This window comes from Rattus norvegicus, chromosome 3 (assembly GCF_036323735.1).
Source record: "Rattus norvegicus strain BN/NHsdMcwi chromosome 3, GRCr8, whole genome shotgun sequence".
Lineage (NCBI taxonomy): Eukaryota > Metazoa > Chordata > Mammalia > Rodentia > Muridae > Rattus > Rattus norvegicus.
This window is the reverse complement of record NC_086021.1, coordinates 168,402,421-168,426,609: the sequence shown is the minus strand read 5'-3', so window position 1 is coordinate 168,426,609 and position 24,189 is coordinate 168,402,421. Positions and strand designations below refer to the sequence as shown.

The 24,189-nt window shown below is 41.9% G+C and overlaps 1 long non-coding RNA gene across 1 annotated transcript; it reads right to left on the bottom strand.

The window, feature by feature from the left end:
• Positions 1–3,900: 3,900 nt before the first annotated feature.
• Positions 3,901–9,431, bottom strand: LOC134486306 (uncharacterized). Its single transcript, XR_010065115.1, has 2 exons — positions 9,288–9,431; positions 3,901–4,119 (listed from the first exon to the last, which is right to left on the bottom strand). It is a non-coding gene; the product is annotated as an uncharacterized LOC134486306 (long non-coding RNA).
• Between the last annotated feature and the right edge of the window lie 14,758 nt (positions 9,432–24,189).

Below are 24,189 nucleotides of genomic sequence, written 5' to 3'. Positions count from 1 at the left end.
TATTTATCTCTGGGGCAATTCTTTCCATGCCTGCAGAAGCTGTTGTTCTTTGCTCTGTGTTTTAATTCACATTTACTTGGCACAGTCTCTACTCCAGGATAAACACGGGTCATACTCAGACTCTTTCCTGTTGCCACTGCTTGACAGATGGAGGAAATAACTCCACAGCCCCAGGAGGGCTTTCTTTGATGTACTACTCCTTGAATCCTACGTCTCTCTAATACCACTGCTTTCAAGAGGCTTCTGATACTTGGCAGTGCAAGCCACAGAACACAGCGACAACTGAGGATTTGTCCCTCCTCCACAACACACACTGATCCAAGTGAGGAAGACTTCAAGTCCTCCATCAATGTATCAGCCGCACTCTCATCTGAACCCACAAACCCTCATTATTCTGACCTCTCTCTTCTTCAACAGGGCAATTTTCTAATCCTGGATCCAAAAGTGCTGCTGTAATAAATTATGCTAACCTTTGAAGGTCAAGTTAAATGTGGTAATTTGAATATATGCTTAGCCAAAAGAGTGGCACTGTTTGGAGATATGGTCTTGGTAGAGTAGGTGCGGCCTTGTTGGAGATAGTGTGTCACTTTATGGGTAGGCTTTGAGACCCTTCTCCTAGATGCCTAGAAGACAGTTCTCTCCTGACCTCCTTCAGATGTAGAACTCTTGACTACTTCTCCAGCACTGTGTCTGCCTGAACTCTGCCATGCTTCCTGCCATGATGATAATAGGCTGAACCTATGAACCTGAAAACCAGCCCCAACTAAATGCTGTCCCTTATAAGAGTTGCCTTGGTCATGGTGTCTCTTCACAGCAGTGGAAACCCTAAGACATTAAGATAAACATGTCATATTGCTTTCTGCTACAGATTCTCCCATTCAGTTTTGACCCTTCCAGATTAAAAAAAAAAATGACTGTTCTTCATTCTACACAGTAGGTCTCTTAGAAAAGATACTGGAAGGAACTATTGGTATTGTCCTCAACCTAAGACTTCTGCACTATGCCCACCAAAACTTCTTCAACCTTTCCTAATTATAATGGTTCAAATCTTGGTTTTCAGTCTTTCTCTGTCTACTTCATGACTTGACTAGTTTTTATATGGGACTTTTCCTAAGAAGGGGTGGCCTTTAATGATGAGATGAATGTCTATGTTTGCATGAACATCTGACCCAAAAGTCTGGCAGCTGGCTTCATTAGGCACACTCTGCTGAAGTTTGGTTTATGCTGTTTGCTTACAGGTGAGGGTCTGTGTAATGCACAAGGATTAAGTCAATTATCTACTGTTTTTAGAACATTCCTCTGTAGCGTGTAGTTTTGCTACCTTGCTTTAAACTCCAGGAGAACCCATCTGCCCAGGTTTTTTCAGATCCATGGATGAATCACACACACACACACACACACACACACACACACACACACACACACACACTAGCTTATTTTTCAACCTGCCTTATTGGCTCAATTGCTAGGTACTCCTAATCTCCTGAGGCTAGCATGCCCTTCCCAATACTCTTAACTCAGCCCCCTAAATCTGCCCTCAACCTTAGTTGCTCAGTTACCTTCCCCTTGTTCAACAACCCCAAACTGCCCTCTAGTTAGTTGCGTTTCCAATCTCCCACCTGGGGAAGTGGCCTATAACTGCTCTGTCCAAGACCTCACATGGCTAATCACCTTTTCTCCCTAAGAAGCATGGTGAAAATCACCCTTTTTCTTCCTGTGTCTCTTTGCCTGCTCGTGGGGACCCAGAAGACACACCTCTCTCCTTCCTACCTGCAATTAGCCCTTAGCATCTTTATTGGTCCATCAAGAGCCACTTGGGAATAGGACCTTAGCATCAGCACCAACCCCTTCCTTCCCTAGTCTGTAGAATCACCTGAGGGCACAAATATCACAAAAGCCCTGGAGGGTTTGCTGGAGAAGTGGCTTAGTGGGTAAAAGTGTTTGTTGTGCAAGTGTGGAGATCTGAGTTTGGGAACTCACAGAAAAGTCATGTGTAATCTCAGCTCTCTTGCAAAGACCAAGTAAGGAAGCTCTCCTAAAGTATAAGTGCTCATTAGCCTGTTCCTGTACATAATGGGAAACAAGAGACCTGCCTCAGAAAGGTAGTAGGTGAGGACTGAGGTCAGAAATTGTCTTCTGACCTACACATGGGCCCCCATGCTATATGGGCAGCCAAATTCTCACACATGATACACACACAACACAACAACACACATACTCCATATGCACTCATACATATGTAAATACACACGGACACCACATGTACTTTTTCACACACAAACACATATACCAAATTCTCACACATAACACATAAACACAGTTACACACACACACACACACACACACACACACACACACACACGTGTGCACAAACTTGGATCCTTTTTAGGGAATTGGTTTCACTTTTTGCTGTATGTTCCGTATCTAGGTTTCTTTTAGGGACTGGGCACTGGGCGTTTGACCATGCTCCAGAAAGTATATGGGCAACCCAAACTGAACTTGTTTTATTTGTTTTTTTATTAGTTTGTTTTTAAATTCTTCTTTGGGAGGAGGCCACACAGGTGGGGAGGGGGGAACTAGTCCTTCCTGGGAAGACTAGGAAGTGAGTATGATCAGGATCATGATGTTGAATTCCCAAACTAACAAAACAGTATGAAAAAAAGAGTTTCAGTGTTTAAAGGCAGAAGAGAAGACCACTGGTGCTGTTCAGAGCTAATGCTTGTTCAGTCGTTTGTTAAACTAAAACCTAAGGTGACAAATGATTGTCTTATTTTCCTCCTGTGTTTCATCTCTTTTGGCCAGTAAAGGTGTCAGAGACCAATTCTCAAACTAACCTTTCTTGTCAGGGTGGCTTAAAATTTCCTTACAACAACAAACACGTGTAAATTTAATAAAATATGAAACACAGAAAAGAGTTGAAGTAAGAGAACCTATTGCTCGCCTTAAGTGATGATCGGACGCTGGTGAAATAAAGAAAAGATATGCTTTCTTTCCCCCCAAAGCTAATTACTCCGCTACATCTTATTGCATTATTACTCTGACCATAGAAAGAAAAAGCTTGGGACACAGTGGAGACATCCTTGGGAGTCCTTGGTCAGTTTTGCTGGGGATCCAGAGACATAGCTGACCTCATGGAAACCACAGAGAACCAATGCATGAAGAAAGGAAATCCTGACAGAGAATGGAAAACCTCTACAGCCTGCAGAATCATGGGTCTTCCTCACGGGTCGTTGGTTAGAACCAATTGCTGCCATTAGAACCTTTGTCTGCCTTGCTCTTGGCCTTGACTGCTAGTTAGAGGTTAGCAGACAAGGGTAAGTGTTTCTTCTAGGGAAAGAATGAGGGCAGAGGGAAGAATGCTGTGAGAAAGGCCTGTGATGTCTTTCATGTGACTGACACAATATGATTCCTAAGCACATGGATTTGATTGGGGGCCGGTGTCAAAAGCACTAACGGCAAAAGCACTTTAAGTTTCTCTACAAGAGGACTGTGACAGGAAGACATTACCAAGAAGCATTCATGTTACAATCATCTATCTTGACGTCTTGAAGGGTGTTGTTGGTGTTGTTGTTGTTGTTTGAATCTATTTGTTTCCTCCAAGATCCAACTGGGCAAATGCCAGAGTGCTGAATTTGTTTCTACTGAAACACTGGTCTTCCTCCCCACTGCTTCATGGCAAACCCTTCTTGCTTTGGAGAGTGTCTGCTGCTGTGCCGTTAGGAAAATCACTGCCATTTCTTTTCATCCTTCCCAGGCTGGGCTGTCGGAAGCTAGTGCTGAGAGGAGACTAGACCTGTCCACCTCCCATCAGGCAAACAGCTCCTGCGAGGATTATTTATTTACAACAGCTAATACAATTGGTAGTAACGACTTCACAGGCAACCTCTAAGTGCAGGCAAGATGAAAAATTTACTAAATTGGAGAATAAAAATGCATAAGAAAATGTACAGAATCAATATTTCATGGCCTTTGCTTTACCTTGCTGTACACAAATCTATTCCCGAGCTTGCATTAAAATTTAAAGCAACATCGTGCGACAAGTTCAAGGCCTGGGTTATTTCACGGCGGTTCAGCTTTAGAGGAGTTTTGTTGTCGCTTGCTTCATAAAGTCACAGGGCTCTGCAGAGAGAGAGAGACAGTTAGAAAACCATTTAGCCAGGTGACGCTGCTTTTCCCTTCTATTTATTTTCTTCAGACCTGAAGATGGAGACAAAGTTGTGCTTGACACACAAAGAAGGCTGGCTCTGTCATTCTGCCTCCAAACTCGTCAGGAGGTAGTCATCTTCGTGTCTCTCAGCATTTGCCAGATTCAAATGTTGGTGTTCAAAACTATCATTTTGTGAGAAATCAAACACTTCTTTAGTACACGAGGGTAACATGCATTATGATCATCAACTGTCCTGGGCTGGTTAACTGCAGCAGAAGCAGCCTCTGTTGTTTCAAGTGTCTTCCAAAGTATCCTGCCTTAGAGCAGGCTGGCCCCTGGTCTAGAACAGGTTGGTCTCTGTCCTAGAGCAGGCTGGCTCCTCCACTCTCTGGCAGGGAAAACCAGTCAACAGCAAGCAGATAATGGTATTTAAAACATTGCATTCTTGAGAACAGCTAAGAAAAACATTTTTAACGGGGTAACTGTTGTTTATTCTATGATATAAAAGTTACTTTACTAGAGAAGAGAAGCTAAAGGCTCACACATGGAGAGAAAAATTCTCAGTCAAGAATTCCAGCTGTCTGTCTCAATGGAAATGCCCCGGTTGATTACTGCTAGCTAATTATAAGCCCTTGATTTGTTTGCTCCCCCAGTCAAGCTGCCCCAGTAATCTCTGCTGGAGGTTGTAAATATCTGATTTTATGACAGTTTGCTATCTCTCTGCTATTCTTCACTCCTTGGTCCTTGCTATTCCTTCCTTTCCTTTTCCTTACTACATGATTAATAAAGACACTCACTTGGAACTAAGCATACAGCTGTAGTAGATCATTCTTTAGGCCATATAGAACAGTTAAGGACTGAATATTATATGTGGAACTAATTCTTGAGTTTTCTGTTCATATGCATCTGTGAAATTCCTAACCACTTGACGAAATGTCTAGAGCAACAGATGCACACCTTATTCATATGACTATATCAGGAAGAGCCTTCCTTAATGGCATGAGTTTGTTTACATGAAGACAGAAAGACTGGAAGTTAGTAGCTCCCTTTGTGACACTTTGCCCATCTCTTAAAGAGTTCTTGAGATAAAGGGATAGACAATTCATAAAAACAAGCATATAAAAAGCATAGTTATTATAACCATAGTCAATATTTTCTTTTATTATGCTTGTTTGTTTGCTTGCTTGTTTGTTTTATTCCATCTACAAGAAATTAAGAACTTACTTGGCATCCATTATCTTAATCATTTAACTTTAGACAAGTTAATTAAACTGTCCTAATTTGGGGTTGGTTGAGACACAGATTTGGATTGGACATGGTCTCTAATAGATTGAGAGGAAGAGACATGTTTGCTACCGTAGGGAAATCTGGTTACTGCCCAGAAACTTCTTTCTAGAGGAGCTTTGTTCTTTACAGCAAGCATTGAGCAAGCGAAGATCTATAATGGATTTAAACCAACATCAAAAGATCCGTTCAGACATGGACACACTGTATCCTGTAGAGAAACCCAAAGCTAACCAGGGCACAGAAAAATATCTCACAGGAAGAATACAGGGCAGTCCACAGGGTGGTTTTTTTTGGGGGGGTCTAAATTACTTCAAATATTTCATAAATCAAAAGTGTTTATCATTGTATTACCCTCTCGTTTACTCCATGCAAGCACATCTGAAAATGGATGTGTTAAGCAAAAGCTATGAATCTGTTTAAAGTTTTAAAGGTATGACAGTCCTAAGGAAGGTTCATATGTATTTCCAGATAAAGCTCAAGCCAATGTCGTGATGGAGAAGTGAGTGGTTGGGCTGGTAAGGTCACCATAAATACAACAAAAACACTTTCAAACATGTTGCTGTGCATGGGCTCAAGACATTACCCAAGTATATACTCACATCTCAGAGAGTTCATGTGGGTGCACATAGCAAAGAGAGTTCCTTTTGAAGGACTTTCTTTTCTGGGCAAATCAGAATACAGATCTGTTTTCTACAAGTGGAGAAAGTGAAGACAGGGCATTTGGAGCCGCAGCTCTTAGCAGGCTGTCTGTGGACCATCAATCTCTAAAAAGTGAGAGTTCATTCAGACATGCCTGCCTGACCAGATTTCAGAGCCAAAAAAGTTCCATACCCATTATCCCCTTATAACAAAAAACCACATACATTTAAAGAACACATGTCGATGAATTTTGATCATCATCTGTCTTCACTAAGGGTTCTATTGCTGTGATGAAATATTATGACCAAAGTAATTTGGGGAAGAAAGGGCTTTACTTCAGCTTTCAATTTTCAGGGCATGCTCCATCACTGAGGGAAGACAGGACAAGAATTTAAGGAGGAAAGGAACCCGAAAATAAAACCTCAACCAGAGGCCACGTTACCGGCGTCTTCTCCGTAGCCTTTCTAAGACGCTTCTTATATATTCCAGGACCCGCTGCCCAGGAATGGTCTTGGTCTTTCCACATCAACCATTAACCAAGGAGATAGTCCACACTCTTGCATACAGGCCAATCATACAGAGGCATTTTCTCAATTAAGATTCCCTCTTCTCAGATATGTCTAGCTTTCTGTCAGGTTCATATAAAACCATGAAGCCACCATGACAAACAAAATACCTTGCTCCCATTCACGTTCTTTCCTTTTCTCTGTCCTCATCAGGACACCATCTATCTGTTGTCTGTTACTTTACTGTTTTCCTCAGTTCTGGATAGTAAACCCAGGGCTTTTGCCCCTGTTAGCACTGAGCTACATCCCCAGCTACGACTCTTCTGGTTGCTGATGACTCTTCTATTGTAACCAACTACTTTTGCCTCTATCGTTTGATGGCTATATTGAAAGCTTCCCGATTTTAACTACTATGAATGCAGTGCCTGAGCACATTCACATCTGAGTCTTTGGGAAGACATATTTCATTAGGAGGGAGGCATCTCCATATGGTATACCCACACCAGATGCTGTGCATATGCTTAACTTTTTTTTAAAGTAAACAATCACCAGTTTTCCCAAAATGGTTTACTATTCTATATCCTAACCAGGAGAGTGTGAATGTTCAAGTTCAAGTTGATCTACAACCCAACACTTGGTATCATATGCTTTCATTTAAACAATTACATGATGTACGGTGGTAACTCTTTGAGCTTTGGGCATTTTCTTGATGGCTAATCATGTCAAGAGTATCTGTATTTTAACAAGATTCTACTCTTTTTGTAGTTATACTAAATTCAATAAAAAAAACAGATGCAAAGAAATGGAAATGGAGAGGTTTTAGACTAAGAAGACAGTAGAAGTGAAGGAATAACCAGAAACTAAGAGCTCAATGATGGACAATTGTCATGCAGGGGAGTGGCTCCCATCCACATGCTTCTACAGCAGCATTAGACCAGGGCCAGCACACAGTAGGCACTTGCTATTGATCTTTGTTTTAGGAGTAAAAAATAGCCTTAAAAGGAAGAAAACTAAGTCTCTTGAATCCATTGTGGTGAATATGATATCTTTTTGTTGTTTTTTTTTTTTTGCTTCATTAATTAATTGTTGTTGCTCTAACAAATTACCATAAATCAATTCACCATATTATAATTGTGACAGTCGGAAGTCTGAAAACATACAGAAGGGTCAACTGTCAAGGTGCTGGATAGGCTTAGTTCCTTCTGTGTGCCCCAGGGAGAATCCACAGCCAAGTTTTTCTAACTTTTGCGGTCTTCCCATAATCTTTGCCTCCTGACTCCCTACTGCCTGGCATCACCCCACCTTTGAATCCTTTCTCTGCTGCACCTACTTAGGAGGACTTGAGATGACACTGAGTCCACCACCCTAAGTTCCTGAACTCATTGTTTCCTGTCTTTTAAGGAGCATGCCCACAGCGTTCTAGGATTAGGATGTAACCTTTCATGGGGGCCATTGTATAACCTATTATGGCACTTCTGTTCAGAGATTTTTCTATGTAGTATGAATAGATTTAAATGCTAGCTAAGTTACAATTACCTGCAAACAACCCCTCCTCTTTTTTATTATAAGAAATGTTATTACTGTGGGTAGAATGGAATTTGAAGAAGCCAAGAGAAGGTCAGTGAGCCCACAGAAGGGCAATAAAAATAATGGCCAATATTTACAATATGCTATGTAATTCCTATAAGCTAATCATTTCATCTTAAGCACACTATGAGATGGCATAACTAATATTCCATTCTCTAGGGTTTGACCAGAGACTCCAAGAGACTAGAAAATTCACCCATGAGGTGAGTTATACAGCGAGGCATTTTACAGGCAGGCTTCACACACAAACTTTGGGGTTCAAGTGCTTATTATTCACACATTGGGAGATTAGTGGAGAAGAAGAGATAGAGACAGAGGTGAGGAAAGATAGATACGGCAAGCAAGAGGAGAGCAGCACCAGTTAGAGTACTCTAGGGCATTGAAAAATACTAGGGGAAGGGATAGATCAGCCAAATACTGGGAGAAAGCTACTGGAAGGATTTTTAGGAATTTTTTCATGTATGATGCTTAACAGAACTCCTGTCCTGATATCCAGCTGTTTTTTATGCACCTTTATACAAGTGCATGTTGCTGGTCAGTTCATTCGGAATCTGTTGGCTCTCTGTCTTGTTTTCCCCCTTGAATGCTGTTTTGCCAGGGCGAGCCTTAAGGTGGGAGGAAGGAGTTTCATTTCACTCCTAATTGTCGCTGCTGCTTATGATTTGCTTCCTGCTCTCCCCCCCCCCCTTTAAAATGCTACATCATGAGCATCTTCCTGTAATAAAAATATTTCTCAAAAATGTGACTTGAATGGCTGCCTGACATTTGTCATCTGAATGCCCCATAACTGTTTGTGTAAGCGACAGTAATTGTGTGGGGCTGGGATGAATGGCCTCATTGAAGAGCAGAGCTGTCCTTGGGAACCAAGGAAGTATTTGCAATCCCCAGCCCCAGCCAAGGGAGCCCTCCTGGCCTTATAATGTGTGTTTAGATCAAGAGATTGAGGGGGAGAAAGTATTTGAGAAGTAGTTCTTGCCAGGCTAATCACTGAGAAGTTCCTTCAATATATATACATGTACATATACATATACACATACACACATACATATACATCATATACATACACACATACACATATACATCATATATATATACACACATACATATACATACATATATACCTCTCTCAGGCTCATGATGGGAAGGTTCTATGAGGCAGCTACACCAACAGAAAAGGCACAGAGACCCTCTGCATGGGGTCTGTGTATTTTTCAGGAAAACTGTAACTGAACTAACTTCCACTAGGAAAGAAAAGTCATCAAATATGTGATTCTCAGCTTGGAGATGGAAATAAAGTGACCTCCTCATTGATGCTATTATGACTACTATTATGATCATCATCATGATTATTGTTACTTCACCCTAGTTATAATGGTACATACTGGGTATGTGCTGGTTGGCAGCTGTATTTTGTGCTTTAAACAATCTCTCTCTCTCTCTCTCTCTCTCTCTCTCTCTCTCTCTCTCTCTCTCTCCCTCCCTCTCTCCCTCCCTCCCTCCCTCTCTCCCTCCCTCCCTCCTCTTTCTCTTTCAGAGGTGCTGAGACCTGAACCCAAGTCCCCGTGGGCATGCTAAGCACGTGTTCTACATCTGCACATCCCTTCTTGGCCAACCTTCCTAAGAAACTCCAGAAGGCCGTACTCTTCCCATTTCATCGACAGAGAAACTGAGACTCTGGGGTTATTATTTTCCTAAACTCATAGGCACATATATGATCAGCAGAGCCTCAAGCTTCAGGCTGCTTGGTTCCAGACTACACTTCATGAAGAGTGGCTTTGTGTGCAGAGTGGCTTCCATCGGGCCTGATCCAAATGTCACCCACAATGACTTTAGACAGAAAGCACTTCTCAGAAACTTTTCACTGCTTTTCACTGGCTTCTCTTTTCTGCCTCTGCCTGCAAACACCAGACACCACTTCCGGGCACCGTCTTATTGCTATCTGCATCTCTTGCCATGGGCTGAAACTCTCTTTTGACATTAATTAGCAATCCATGCTGCCCAGGGCTCTTCTAATCTTACCAGTCCTGTGGAATACTGTTAAGTGTCGAAGTCTGGAGACAGAGACCTGGTATTTGTGCCTTCTCCCAGAAGGGCTTAAATGATGCTGAAGGCCAGACCCCAGGCCAGGCACTCTGTACCCAGAAGCTCTGTTCTTCTTGAGATACAGTTCCGAGCCAACTCAGGCATTAGGTTTCTATGACCCTTGCCAACAACAACCAAATACCCATTGGTTCATGTGCAAGTCTGTGAATATATTCACTGTCCTTGTATTGAGATATGATTTCATAGGTAATATTTTAATACTGCCTACATTATTTCAAAGTAAAGTAATTCTATTATTATTCACATGTTTCTAGATATGTTCATCTTGATATTTTTATATTCAGCATTGACACTAAATTTTTATTCTTTATTACTAAATAAGATAACTAGTGGCAATTAAGAACATCTCTAGCTTTTATACTTATATCATAAATAGGACAAGAAAAATCTACTATTATTGTTCTGGAAGCCTAATATACAAGATTCTTAGGAAAAAGTGGCAACCTCTTATCACTTATTATAATTCATTGAGCTTGTAGGAAATATTTAGATACTTAATTGGCATTTAACAAGATAGCTCTAGAGAGTAAATGAGACATTAAATTCTCTTCTTAAATGCCCATTAGGTTTGCTTTAGAAATTAATTGATATCTAATTCATTTGTGATCAACTATTTTATCCATTGCCAGCTGAGAACTTCAATATATCAATGATACACAGAAGCAGAAGGGGTGGGGTTTAAATGAACTGAGCTCCCTGTCAGCCTAATTTAAAAGGTAAAGGTCCTTGTGTTGCCTTCATCTCATCAAAGTGACACTGTCATCTTGTTTGGGGAGAGAAAGGTTTTGGCCCCGGGCACAATTAGACCTATGCAGTTGGATTAGCATGAGAGACGCATGTAAGGATCTGTCTGAGCATTCTCACACTAAATGCGCATGAATGTTCTCCAGTTGTCATTATGAATGAAATGGAGCGCTTAATAGAACTGTTTACAAATATCATAATTTTGGACTGGAAGACCTCCTCCTTTGGACTAGCTTTCATGGTACGAGAAGGTGCCATGCATTCCTCCAAAGAAAGAAACCAACAGTCCTACCCAGAGATGATGCTCATCAATGACTAGCAAAGCACTAGGACCCTAACAATACAGTAGTGACACGCACAGTAGCAGTCACTAACAGCTCTCTAATTGGGTTTACGAACTGCACAACAAGAGGAAAATCAGTCCTGATGCTACAAACCTAGCCTACTGCCCAGGGCTAGTGAAGTCATGAATCTTGGATGGGAACCTACAACCACCACTTTACTAAGCCAGTATAATCCCTAACTACACTCTAAATATTTGTCTTCGTTCTCACAGAGAAGCATCGTCCTCACCCCTCTTCCCGGAAACTTCTCTTTGCAACGAAAGAATACCATCGCAGGAAACCACAGCTGATCAAAATGCAGAGTTGTGCAGCCCAGCCCTAACTGATTTGTCTACCACACCTCTCTGTCACCTAACGCTCAGGGAATCGTTGCAGAGGAGGGACTGGAAAGAATGTTAGAGCCAGAGGAACAGGGAGATTTCTGTGAGACTATGTCTTTCAGTAATGTCTGAAGCTGTTGTACCCAGACAATTTCACCAATGGAACTGTAAACACGAGCTGAACAAGGGTGACAATAGACATGGTGACATGGACAATGGGACAGTGGGTCTACACAAAGAACTACATGTTCCCATTTCTTTTTCTCTCCTTTTTTCTTTCTTTTTTTTTCAGAGCTGAGGACGGAACCCAGGGCCTTGCGCTTGCTAGGCAAGCGCTCTACCACTGAGCTAAATCCCCAAATCCATGTTCCCATTTCTTGGATGAACCACAGTCAGGGAATGAATACGAAATGCAGATCAACCAACCCCAGAACCACTCTGTTCTCCTGCTGCTACTTTCTACTCTTCCTTGCCACCGGTGTGAAGAAACACAAACTGAATGACCTCACCATCTACGTTATAGAGTGTAATGTGTGATATCTAGAGAGTGGTGGGGATAGCCACATTCAGTGCAAATGCTACCAGGGCTCCTGTACCTTTCTGATAGGCTTTCTGCTCGCTACAGAGTCACTCTCTTGAGGACATCATGGCTGTTGTCTTAGCACTCCTAGTAACTAAGGTTAACTTGCATCAACTAAGGAAAGTAAGCTTCAACTTGTTTCTGACTTTCTTGCTGATTGCCCAAATCTCTCTACTTACAGTAACATTTTCTCCCACAACAGACATGGGCAAGAGGATTGCCCATGAGTTTATTCTTTCTGGGGGAGCAAGGCTGGACATTCCAGTCTTCTTTGAAATCAGATGCAACATTATGATGAGGATTCAGGCAATAGGATTAAAGAGCAGTCATGGGTGTCCCCTCTAGTTTCTGCTGAACCCCAAACACACAGCCCTCCTTGCAACTGTATTTCTCCATGGCTGCATGCAGACGGCCATGAGACAATTTAAAAAGTCCATGTCTCAAAATGATCATCGCATAGTAAACCTCCCTTGGGTCAGAAAAAAAAAAAAAAACAACACTATTTGAAGGAAGAGATAACTTCTGTTGTCTTTAATCAAAGAGAGTTGATGGTTTTCTGTTAAAATATCCAGTTGTTACTGACCTTGCTTCCTACTGCCACAGAAGACACTGCAGGGGCAAGGAATCATCCCATGCTCCTCAGACAGAGAAAGCAAGAGGAAGCATAAGACCGTGGGAAAACATGTCTCCTCTTGTATCTGTGCCCTTGCTTCAGCCCATACACCTCAGAGTGATGCTGACAGTACCCCAAGAGAACACCTGGAAACAGCTCTTCAGAGTTGGAAGTAGACATTTATCTCCATGGGTGATGGCCCAGGAGACAAAGAGCTTCAGCAGCATAGTACTCAGGGTGTCCCCTTTCCTTTTGATGGTTGCATGTGGGATTGTGTCAAGTAGGCCATGCCTAACACTCTCTTCCTTAATCTTGATAGTTCTTTCCACAGCCCCATAGTTAGCATTGGTCACCTTTGCTTTTCACTGTATCTTCAGCATCTAAAAGAGCTCCTGGTACACAGGCGAGGTACAATAACATCATTGAGATGAAGAGTAAATTTGTAGAATCGCATCTAAGAGAGAGCTATTACAGACCCTATATCGTAGCCAGTTTTGGGGGGGGGGGGAGTGTCAAACGCAGAGCTTGAAAGCTTGATAACCCCGAGCATCCTGCTTCTGCATACTCACCTCTCTCAGTCATCAGCTTAATTGATATTTTCAATGGTCAATATTTTTGTGGTTCTAGGGGTTCAATTCAGAGTCACATCCCCACTAGGCAAGTGTTCCACCACCTCCTCAACTAGTGGTTTTATTCAGTGGATCAACTTTTCTACGTCATTGTACCCAGATATTTGAACAAACATGATTCAGTGTGTTTATGTAAGCTTTTGTTTTATTTTCGATTGCTTTGTTTTGTCTTGGATATGAGAACTTAAATCAAGACATTTTGAGTTAACAGATTGGCCCCTGTCATTCGATGGGCCCTATCTAACCAGTTAAACATCTTAAGGAAAAGATTGGCATTCACCGAAGAACAGGGGATTCTGTGAGCTGACTGGATTTGGCCTCTAACCTCAGCTGTTCCTTGTCTCCAGGCTACCAGGAACTTTGGACTATTCTGCAACTTTGGACTTGTTTGTATCCACAATCATGTGAGAGAATAGTTCTTTAAGCCCCAACACTTTCATTCCTCCATCTATATACACAGACACATAGATAGACACACAGAGATAGACACAGATGTACACAGACACATACACATACATACACACAGACTACACAACATCCTCTAGATTCTGTTTCCCTGGATAGCTTTTGATCTCTGTGTCCATTTTCCTCACAACTTGTCATCCACGGGGAAGCTACACATGTCCCTATTGTAACAGAAGACCTAAATCCTTAGTCATTTCTACTCACCTGGCACTTGGCATTGACAACCACACCGTCAGATGTATAAGCAATAGGTTATTCTCTATGTGGTTGAGTCCCATTCTCCTGCTAGGAGGCACAATTCCTTGGCACACTTGAATACCAGGGAAATAGCTGGTGAGGTACCTGGCTCATTGAAGAGATGAATGGAAGTCTGAAGACAGCCACCGTGAATTATTAGACTGTATGAAAAGAGGTGTCCTTGGCGATGTATCATAGATGTCATGGAGAATAAATTACTGGCAACTTCTATAATAAAGTATTGTCCACAAGCCAACAAAGTTGAAGTTATGGTCTCTTCACCCAACTGTGGCAATCACTGAATTGACAAACTGCCACAATAATCCATTTCCTATGTTTGCACATCCTCATCCATGGTCCATTTTATATATATCATTTATGTATCATTTTATGTATAGTGTTTCCATGCTTCACAATGAACCAATTTTTTTCTTAATCAACTCTGGTTACCTAGGATTAGCAAACAGAAAGGTCCCTAGAAGCTCTTGTTTAACCTGAACGTTTCTATTCATCCCTCCATCTCCTCTCCCAGCTTCGTTCCAGGACTCTGATTCGCTCCGTAAGGTTAGGGTCACTGGATTCTGCTCACTAAACTAAGTTCCTCACGTTATCCCAAAACACTAGTCCACAGACTGTCCTAGGAAACACGACATCAATAGTCCAGGTTTTCAACTCTCCAAACTAAATTCAGTGAAGCTGGGTTAAAACAGGAGAGCTAGTTATTGGTTTCCCTTTGTGTTTAAGGGGTCCTTTCAAGTTGCTCTAATTCCCCAGGCTGAGACTAGCTTGTTTTGACCCATTGGCTCAAAATGTTCTTAAAGCATTGTCAACTTGCAAGTTATTATTGCCACCTAGAATATGAAAGCAACATTTCGGGTTGGGGATTTAGCTCAGTGGTAGAGCGCTTGCCTAGCAAACTCAAGGCCCTGGGTTCGGTCCCCAGCCCTGAAAAATAGAAAAAAAAAGAAAAGAAAAAAAAAGAAAGCGACATTTTCACTAGCATCAGACATATGTAGAAAAAAGTCCTGGGACCCAACACCATGAATTCAACTCTTCTACCATTGATCACCTAACACTGGTAGAACATAAACAAGCATTAGGAAAGTTCTAAGCAAAAGATCAAGAAAAAGGAAGCATTTAGGGTCTTTTGGGTTTTGTTTTTTTGGTTTTGTGGGGTTTTGTTTGTTTGTTTGTTTGGGTTTTTTTGTTTGTTTGTTTGTTGTTTTTTTTTTTTTTTGGTCATAACATGGGAAAATAGCTTACCAAATGTGGGTTTAGGTTTGTGACAGGGTGACACTTTGAGGAATTTATCAAAGTGATGCTGGACAAAGGTAGCAAGGCAAAGGTTGGAAGAACCAGGAGTCAAAAATTTTCAGCTCTCAAGATAACCTCAGTCGAGGAGCCAGATCTAAGCTCCTTTCGGCCACAAACACAGACCTCTACTTGTCACCACTCTGCTTTACACCAGCTGTCACCAAAGCTGCAGTGATGCCATGAGAGTCATATCAAAGAGTAAGGCCGAAAACATTAGAATGATTTCTGTGGGCAAGTAGCAGTGACCAGAAGACTGCTCACATTGCAATGCTCTCTGCAGACTTTCATTAATAAATTCCATGTTTTTCCTCCTTTATCAGATCCTGAACATATAGCTCAGTTAGTAAGACATTTTCTGGGCAAGCATGAGGTCCCAAGTTCTATTCCCAGCACATGTAAAAAAATTAAGTAGGGCATCATAATTTTATAATCACAGTGCTGGGGAAGTAGAAGCAAAAGGATCTCTGGAGCTCGCTGGCCAGCTTATTCCAATCAGGGAGCCCCAGATCATAGTGGGAAACTATGTCTCAAAGAATTGGTGGATGACTCCTGAGGAAGGAATAAAGATTGACTTCTGGCCTCTATATGCAAACACACATGTTCACTCATGACAACACACACACACACACACACACACACACACACACACACACACTATTGATTTAAGTAAGAAGCAACTTTAAAAGAAACCTGGATGGTAGATCTATTATTCTGAGTTGCTGACAGAATCACAGCATGCATCAATATTTAAAGTAGCAAAGAGAAAAGGTGTTGCTTTTGTTGATATGAAAGGAATGCAAATGTTTCCCAAATTAAATTCAAGCTAAGCAAAAATACAGCTGCTGGAAACTTTTGAGGACTGAATGAAAGGGGCATCTATACTCAGAACTAGGCACACAAGCCAGAAAACCATATTGAATACATAACACAAAGTAAGAAACTCAATATATGTGAACAGGTATAGCTTCCAATAAAATGCTATTTATACAAACACTTGGAGGGACTAGATTTGGATTTGGAACCAGGGTTTGTTAATTTGGGGTCTAGAAAAGTGACGATGTGATTTGTAATAATTATTTCTGTGGATAAATTACTTAAGAAAAGAAGAGAGGAATGAACACTAATATTTATTAGCAATTGTATACAGCCAAGGCCCAGATTTGAGGAAAATAAAAGCAGTACCTACCATACCAAATTAGAGGTTGCACTGAATGCACAACCTGGACTCATACAACTTTGGTGCTGGGCACACAATGCATGTTTCAATATATTGTCTTACAGATGTGGAATTTGAAGCTCAGGACAGTTAAGTGGCTTGATCTAAGTTCAGAGCCTCAGAGTTAGAATTTTAACCTGGGTCTGCAGGACTTCAAATCCATGAATCCTGTTCTAATTGTCTGGAGGCAGAATGGAGAGTAAGAATATGATGCATTGAGCCAGGCAGGGGTGGCACACACCTTTAATCCCAGCACCTTAGGGTCAAAAGCAGGAAGATCTCTGGGTTTGAGGCCACCATGATCTACATATAGAGCAAGTCCCAGGACAACCAGGGCTATATGTAAAAACCATAGCTTTAAAAAATTGTGAGTGAGTGTGTGTGTGTGTAAAAGAAGCAGACTATGAGATCTAATAAGCAGACCATAGGCTTCAGAAGTTCTTGGGATGCTAGATCTCCATGCATGCTTATTATTGAATGAAGCAGCACATTGCTGAGTGTTTTAGGAAAGCTAATAAACTGCACCCAGATCATGAGATGGGTAGGAAGATTCTTTGATGATGAAGGTGGTAGATCTTAGAGTTGCAGACAGAACAGATAACACTTGTCTTAGCCAAAGGTCAAGCAAGCACTGTGAACCAAACTCTGGGGTTCTTGAGTGGCCTTTGCTTGGATGTCTGTCATCTGCATTCTAACAATGGCCTGCACCCAGATGAGAGCTGTAGGAATCCTTCTCCATGTCTCCATCCATGGTGTTGAGGTCCACACACGTTCTAGGACTCATCACTTCATGAATTTATAAAGAAATTTATAAATTTCTTGCCCTTGTTGCACATTGAACTTCTTGCTTTTGGCTCAATCTTGATGCAAGATGAGGGCAATATAGAAATACAGACTTTGCATAACTCCCCACTCAAGAGGCTCATAGTCGAGCCACAGACACTCACTAATAAATGGACAATATTGGATAAACTGACCCACCCCACCAAAACTAAGAGTCAGCAGAGGAAGCAAATGTCACTTTCCCAAGGGTATAATAAAATTCCAACCCAGAAAGAGTGGCTTCAGAAACTGCTCTTGTGTGGTGATATTGACAGGAGGGAGCATTAACAGAGGACAGCATGGTCAACTCCTGCTCCAGTGGATCCAATACCAGTTTCTGTTTAAAAGAAGCATTGTGATTTACAGGTGTAAAGTCCACAGATGTTAAGTGCATGGTACAAGGTTCTGTTTTGTTTTCTCAAGTAAATATGTTTACGTGATCAACAGAGAGTAAGTAGTAGTTTGACCTGGTGATGCACACTGTTAATACCACAGAGGTAAGGGTGCCTAAATTACAGCAGGAGGCAGAAGACCATGTGGGAGAGATGATACAAGGGCCTTCTGCCAAACATGGACACATAATTTTCTGTTGTCCCTCTCCATGGTACAGCTTTATTTTCCCATATTTTCATATATAACCTTTGAGCTGTTCAAGGCCTCGCTGGAGTAAATTTGGCTTAATATATGTCTGTATACTTTAAGATGAGGGTGTTCAGAAGTAAAAGGAAAGAGTTGAGCTGTACATTTAAGTCACCATCTCTTGAGGATTAGTCTATTGTAATGCTAGGGCCCCCCAAAACCTGGGGTCTGCATATAGACCTGTGACCCTGCCCCCAAGTTATTTCTGATTGGTAAATAAAGATGGTGACAGCCAGTAACTGGACAGAAGAGGCACAGTTGAGGTTTGGGTTTCCCAGGCTTCGGGTCAGAGGACAACCCTGAGGAGAAGCAGAAGATGCAGGAGGAAGAGGAGGGAGATGCTGCTATGGGTTAGGAGTCAAGAAAAGGTGGCCCCAAGACATGGTCAACTGGAGTTAAGAGTAGCCCAGAGGAAACATAGTGAGTAGTAAGTAATAACTTGGGGTTATTGAGAGGAACATAGATTCTAATAGCATACAGGGTTGGAGCTGGCCAGCTCTTGTGATGTTTAAGGCTTATTGTCAATACAAGGGTTGTGTGTGTGTCTTTTATCTGGGAACTAAATGGTCGAGGCAGGGTAGAAACCCTGGGCTGGGATTAAATCATTTCTACCACAACCATCCAAAGGACAGGGGGACAGTCTCCACGCACTGTGCTAAGCATGAGACTTCAACAAATGTTTTTCTGAAGTACTGAAGCAGTCCCAGTGCCAAAGTGCTTGTTTAAACATCATTCTAATCACGCGAACCCAACGTCCAGGCTGGTTTCTCTGGGAGAAGAAGCGAAGATGAAATCCGAGGGGTAGGACTTCGCACAGAGTGGGCTGGTGGCAATGCCTGTGGAGCCTGGGGAAAGGGAACAAGGCTGGGCAAGCAAGGAAACAGATGGTGATACATAGGCCAAAAGTTCTTAGACACCCCTTGAGGGGATTCTGAAACAAATACTCCCGCATGCAAACATGTATCTTATGGCTGACTCCTCCATGATTCCCATCTTCTTCTGCATCTTCTTCATCTCCATCATTATCATCATCATCTCCATCATCATCTCCATCATCTCCATCATCATCTCCATCATTATCTCCATCATCTCCATCATCTCTATCAATCAACTCCATCATGTTCTCATCATCTCCATCATCATCTCCATATCCATCTCCATTTCTTTCTGTACCTGAGAAGCTCAAGCTCCTTTAGGAAAGAACTGATCTGTGGTAAGGAAGCTGTACAGCCAGGGCAGACCCTGAGTTGGGTCTTTTGCTACTGAGCACAATCTTCTCCTTCCTCAGAGAAGCCCAGGCATGTTGCGGTGAATATTAAAAACTAGGTGAACCTTTTAACCCGCTCTAGTGCTGGCACCTGTAGGGCCACATGCCACTGTGGTGTACTTTTATCTTAGCAACTCCACGATGCTCCCAAGTACTCTCAGACCCAGACAATCTGCATGGCATTCCAGCCACAATGCTGGTCTCTATTTCTGACACCCATGGGGCCACATGGAACTAACCACAATTTCTCTCTGGTTAGTATCTCTCCCAACAGTTCTCTACGAGCAGCAAACTCTCAGGTTCCAGCCACCCAGTAAAATCAAGACTCAACAAACTGCAGCCCAACAATCAGATTTATATGTTAAATTCTCAATCTATGATACATCCACACAATAAACTCACAACCAATTGATAAGGATATAAACCGCCCATCTAGTTAAGATAAATTTACCCATAGAAATCCATCTCTTAAAAAATATACATAACGCTACCTAGGGTCATTCAAGACCATCCGGATCGGGGTGGTCCTCAGTCTCCATTTTGATTCTTCCCCCTACTACCCTTTCTCTCCCACCCTATAAAAGCTTTGTCCCTGCCTTATTTTTTTATTGATGAATCATAGCCTTGACTTAACTTCTGCCAGCCCTCACCTGCATGTAGGCATCAACCTACACAAGTAGGTTATCCCTGAGTCTGTCACACCTTCTACAGAAGATAAGCCTAAGGGACTGACAATGTCTGATCTGCCTTATACTGTATCAATAGCTCCTAGCACTTTTTTCCCACATGGTAGGGTTCAAAATAATTGTGGTTGGATAATTAATTACCCTAAAATTAATTGATATTATCAGCATGGTATGTTTGATCAGGTGATAAAAGTAGAGGGTGCATTAAGTGGGCAAAAATAGCAAGGGTCACAACAGTCCAGAGAAGGCCACAACCTGACGTAGCTAAAGAGGTCATAGGAGAACAGAGCTGGGCATGGTTGTCACACAACCATGATCCCAGCACTTGCCAGGGTGGAGGCAGGAGGATGATCAGGAGTTCACAGTCATCCTTTGTTGCATAGGAATCTGGAGGCCAGCCTGGGTTTCCTGAGACCTTGACTCAAAGAAAAATTAATTTCAACATAAAGAATAAGCACATACAAAGGCAAGCCTTTACAAGGAGACACATGTATACATACATGGACACAAAGCCTAAACTGCAAACAGTACACACAGCTGTCATTGTTTAATGGCTCCCATGGCATATTAGAAGATATGGAAACTTAAGACAACAGTTTCTCTCTAACTGTTCTGGAAGCCAAATCTGAAAATCCGGGTCTGTATAGGGTCATCAGCCTAACCAGGGCCTCTAAGAAAGAAGCTGTCCTTACCTCTTCTAGCTTCTGGTTGATGACAGTGGCATTATGAAGCCACAATTGAGCTTCACATAACCTTCACCTCCTGGTCTCATATTTTCTTCTGCATCCCCTTTATTGAGATACCTAATGTTGGATTTAGAGATAAGTCTCAATCCAAATCATCATAACTTGATAGCATTCACTAAGTTAAATCTGTTAAGATTCATCTTCCAAATGAGGTCATATTCACAGTAATTCACACCTCGATATAAGTTTAAGAAGTCACCATTCATTATGTAGATCCATTCTTTGAATCCATTCCTCTGTTGAAGGGCATCTGGGTTCTTTCCAGCTTCTGGCTATTATAAATAAGGCTGCTATGAACATAGTGGAGCACGTGTCTTCATTGTATGTTGGAGCATCTTTTGGGTATATGCCCAGGAGAGGTATAGCTGGGTCCTCAGGGAGTGCAATGTCCAATTTTCTGAGAAACCTCCAGACTGATTTCCAGAGTGGTTGTACCAGTTTGCAATCCCACCAACAATGGAGGAGTGTTTCTCTTTCTCCACATCCTCACCAGCATCTGCTCAATGGAGTACTACTCAGCTATCAAAAACAATGACTTCATGAAATCCATAGTATCTGCTCAATGGAGAACTAGTCAGCTATCAAAAACAATGACTTCATGAAATCCATAGGCAAATGGAATGAACTAGAAAATATCATCCTGAGTGAGGTTACTCAGTCACAGAAAAACACACTTGGTATACACTCATTGATAAGTGGATATTAGCCAAAAAGCTCAAATTACCCAAGATGCAATCCACAGACCACAGGAAGCTCAAGAAGAAGGATGACCAAAATGCGGATGCTCCCACTCCTTCTTAAAAGGGGAAAAATATCCATAGGAGGGGATATGGAACCAAAGTTTAGAGCAGCGACTCAAGGAATGGCCATTCAGAGCCTGACCCACATGTGGCATATATATATATATATATATATATATATATATATATATATATATATATATATATATACACACACACACACCAAAACTAGATAAGATTGATGAAGCTAAAAAAAAATGCATGTTGAAAGGGACTGGATATAGCTCTCTCTTGAGAGACACATCCAGAGCATGTCCAATACAGAGGTCAGTGCTAACAGCAAACCACCAAACTGAGAACAGGACCCCCTTAGGGGGAATTAGGGGAAGTAATCAAAGAGTTGAAGGTGCTTGCAACCCCATAAGAACAACAATGCCAACCAACCAGAGCTTCCAGGGACTAAACCACTACCGAAAAACTATACATGGACTGAAGGGAAAGCCCTTGGCCTTGCCAAGGTTGGGCCCCCATTGCAGGGGAATATGGGGGGACGATAAGGGGGATGTATAGGGGGGATACCTGTATGGGGGAGGGGGAGGGGAGGGAGTGGGGGCTTATGGATAGGAAACCAGGAAGGGGAATAACCTTTGAAATGTAAGTAAAGGAATATATCTAATAAAAAGAAAAAAGGAAAAAAAGAAGTCACCTTTCAGCTCACTAATGTGAGGCAAATACATGAAGTATATTGGGTATAGGGCAGTGGGGAGAGGCAAATACTCTAGGTGTGTTGGCTAATATGTGATTTATTAAAAGATATCCATAGTGACTGTGGCCAAACATAACTCTTTCAGGGTTTCCATGTGATCCCCAAGGCCAAGGGTTCCCTTCTTTGCACATCTTGACTTCACATCACCTCATCCCATGTTTGTTGAGCTTTTATTTAGTGACAAGAAGTCAAAATCACTAATTTGCTCCCAGAGATTGTCAGAGATGAATTGATCAGACAGCAGATAAGAACTAAAGATGGGGATAGTGGTTTCCCATGAGGAGAGGTCATACGAAAAGGGGCTGAAATAAGTGTTTCCAGAGGCTGAACTAAGATCTAAGCATTTATACCGGTATAAAAGTGGGCAAGCATAATATAAAGTGTCCTCACAGGTCCTGGACCCTTTGTAACTTGTCCCATGGTAGGTGAGGAGTCAGGTCACACTGCTGCAAACAGCATGGCCTCTATCCCATCCGTAGGAGCTTTCCATCTGGTGAATTCACAGTGGGCCCTCAGCCTGAGGAAACAGCAGTGACACAGTGCAGTCACATGGGAAATTCCTCATAGCACCTTCTCAACTTCCTCCCCAGTTACGGGCTCCTGTGGAAAAAGTCTGCGCTGTTTGGCAATCTGCTGAGCTGTGCACAAGCAAACCTTTCAAAGTCTTTCTTCCAGAGCCCCTAGGCATTGAAAGAGTTAATCTTGTCATGTCAAGATTCTTCCCCAATGCCAGACCAACTCAGCATCAATTTGACACAGATTTCTTTGGGGGGATCTGGGTTAATCTTTCTGGGCGGACTGTCCATTTGACAGACAGGAAACCATGTTGAAGTAAGCTGGTATACCTCTTCATGACTCTCTCCCAGCCCTGCCTTTGAATTAAATATTAAAAAGGGCAATTAAATTTAGAAAAAAAAAGCAATCTGATGTTTACAGACCCTCATAGGTAATTTATGAATGCTGCATTCCTGGTCCCATTGTGTTTAAAGAATTTAATTTGGAGAAAGGCTTCTATGAGACACAGAGCCTGCCCCTGATGCTCAGGAGAGAATTGAAAAATGCAAAAGGCCTGTCTGACGTCAGTAGCTGAGGCTGTGATTGGTATCCATCCACCTTCCCGAAGATGTCTTTCATCCTCTTTGTATGTGTGTATGCAGATACCTTCTGCAGGCTGCACTTTGACCTGGGTCTGTCTCTATATCTGTCTGTTAAATAAACTCATGGAAACAGGGGGTCTTGGAGGATCAAAAAGAAGCTGGAGTAAATGTAACATAAAGCCCCATGACTGGTGGGACTACAGCAAAATCTCTTCAAATCTATAACTAGAAGTCAATGGTGGAAAATTTCGGTGAAACATAAATTCGTGAAGGCCATAATTATTCAATTTTTCTCTGACCCTTTACCAAGGGCAATCTCTCAGTATTAACCAGATATTGAAATTAGGAAAGTTGTTAATGTTTGCACAAATGGAATGATACAAACACCAAAATGCTCTGTATTGTTTAGCACTTTTCACAAAACTTCAAATCATTCCCCCAATAGGTGTGTTATCATTTGGAGCCATCAAATTAGTTTTTTTTTTTATCTAAAGACCCCAAAAAGCATAACATTTGCACCTGGCTAAGGTCTCCTAGTCACCACCCAGTGCAAGGAAAGAAAACTGCAATTGTGAGCTTCCCGTTCATAATTGCTTTCTGTATTCATCGTTTTACAAGTTTGTCATTTGTTTATCCCAGAAGGATCTATGAGCTCCCTGACAGCTGTGATCTTGGCTGTCGTTTCCCATCCCTGC